Source organism: Coenobita brevimanus, chromosome 112 (genome assembly GCF_032717465.1).
Source record: "Coenobita brevimanus isolate Jiangsu-jjx chromosome 112, ASM3271746v2, whole genome shotgun sequence".
NCBI lineage: Eukaryota > Metazoa > Arthropoda > Malacostraca > Decapoda > Coenobitidae > Coenobita > Coenobita brevimanus.
In genome coordinates this window covers 16,681,517-16,684,016 of record NC_137065.1, presented here as the reverse complement: position 1 = coordinate 16,684,016, position 2,500 = coordinate 16,681,517, and positions in this window count along the sequence as shown.

Genomic DNA, 2,500 nt, shown 5'->3' with positions numbered 1-2,500 from the left:
ATTAAAGAAAGTGTGAGAATGGGAGAAAATTAAAGGAAGTATTGTGGACGGGCGTGAGAGATATATGGGAGACATGATCGGGGTTCAGAATGTAGCGAGAGAAAGCATGTGAGAAAGTGAGTTAATATTGAGAAAGTCAGTGTGAGTACTTGTGAGAAAGGGGCAGAAAAAGTGAGAGAGTGAGTGAGAAAGTCGTTGGAAAATACTGACTCTGGTTGGAATCTTTTCTTTGACATATTCGAGATCTCTTGTGAAATGGATGGTCAGGTTTCTCTCTCTCTCTCTCTCTCTCTCTCTGTCTACGTATACCTTCTCTAAGTTTTTTTCATTATCTCAGTTTTCCTACTTCCATTTTTCTCTCTTCCTCCTCCAATTTTTCTCTTCTTGTCCTTCCCTAATCTTTTTTTTTTTTTCTCTCCACGATTATTTCCTCCTTACCTCCTTCCCTCCCTCGTTTGTCCTGCATATTATAACAGGATGCAAGATATTCTGCACAGAGGAGGTGAAAAGAGGAACTGAGAAAAGGTGGGAAAAAAGTGGGTGAGAGAGAGAGAGAGAGAGAGAGAGAGAGAGAGAGAGAGAGAGAGAGAGAGAGAGAAATAATGAATGAAGGAACCAAGACTACAATAGAATACTAATTAATTTCAAGTCATATGAAAGGGATAGCAAATATATAATAATCCCTTCAGGCCAATGACTTTTAATTATATCTCGATCCCCTTTAATTATTTTATTATTCTGATGGCAATTCTTTCTCAGTAAAGGGCACAAGAATAAACTACATCAAAATCGTCTTCTTTATTCTTTTTACTTCAACTTGGCCTAAAACTGCTTTCTCTCTCTCTCTATCTTGAATGTTACAGTACATTAATAGCAGAAAATAATGCCAGTCACGAAGAAGTGCTATGGAGAGACGGTAGAGCCATTGTCTTCCACTCTTTAGTTATGTGATACAAACTGAAGAAGGACGACAATCTGGGCCAAGTTAAGGTGAATACTGTAGAGTAAAACAAAGAACTCCCCTGACCTAAATGAGGATTAGAAAGTCAAATGAATAAAGAATAAAGGTAAAGAGAATAAATAGTAAATGGTAAAAGGAGTAGAGTACGGGTAAAACGAGTAAAGAGTGGAGAGAGTAAAAATTAAACAGTACAGAGAAAAAAGGTCGAGTAAAATTTTTTTCAAGAGTGAAGAAATTAAAGATTAAAGGAAAAAGAGTAAAGATTGGGGAAGAAGAGAAAAGATTATAGTAAGAAGAGTAAAGATTCGAGTCAAAAGAGTAAAAATTAAAGTCAAAAGAGTAAAGACTGAAAAGAGTAAATATTAGAATAAAAAGAGTAAAGATTAAAAAGAGCAAAGATTAGAGTAAAAAGAGTAAAAAGTAGAGAGCAAAAATATGATTACGACTACTGGTTGAAGGGACCTAACGCTGCATCCTGTGAGGGGTAAGAGCAACTACAGTATAAGGTGTAAGAGTATTTCAGTCCCTCCTCAGTAACAACCCCCTATCTCCCCTACACACTACTCTCCTTCATATTCTCTCCAATCTTGTACTTTAGCATTATTCCTCCTCCTCCTCTTCCTCCTCCTCCTCCTCCTTCTCCTCCTCCTCCTCCTCCTCCTCCTCCTGCTTCTCCTCCTCCTCCTCTTCTTCTTCTTCTTCTTCTTCTTCTTCTTCTTCTTCTTCTTCTTCCTCTTCCTCCTTCTCCTCCTTCTCCCATCACACAGTCCAGTATCGGGATTTTTAGCAGACGTTACACGGTATTAACATCCAAGTGGTAACATTTGAAGGTAGTGTGCCACTTAGTTTCGCGTAGGACTGCCGGGCTTCAGGTATCGGAGTGCCTAGTATAAATGGACACACACACACACACACACACACACACACACACACACACACACTATGACGGTTCATATTTCTGATCAGCCTTTACTTCCCTCTCTCTCTCTCTCTCTCTCTCTCCACAAAATCAGGGTTCAAACCTTTCCGTTTTGTGTGAGCGGAATGGCGATACGGTAAGAGATATTTTAAGTTTCCAAGAGAGAAATATTGATTTTTGAAGTGAATTATAAGACCGAACGATACTGATATGGAGTAAAATCAATATTTCCACTATAGATATTTCCTAGTTTATTATTAAACGAGAAATAATGTTATGTGTTTTGTTGTAAGGAAGTCATTTTCTTCATGAGAGAGAGAGAGAGAGAGAGAGAGAGAGAGAGAGAGACCGCCTGCAGCATATATCACACACATTTTTCTACCTCTTTCTGCTCAAGACTGATTGGTCACTGAAGACGCAACAGAAATAGTTTGAGAGCAAGAAAAATGATGAGAAATTTGCAAACATTTTTCTAGATCGCGACCAACAACATCCCACAAACGATAAAAATTTCTGTCTATCTCTCTGTCTATGAATCTGTCTATGAATCTATCTAACTTGAATCTGTCTGTCTATCTACCTGTCTATGAATCTATCTATCTATTTACATTTCTATGTAT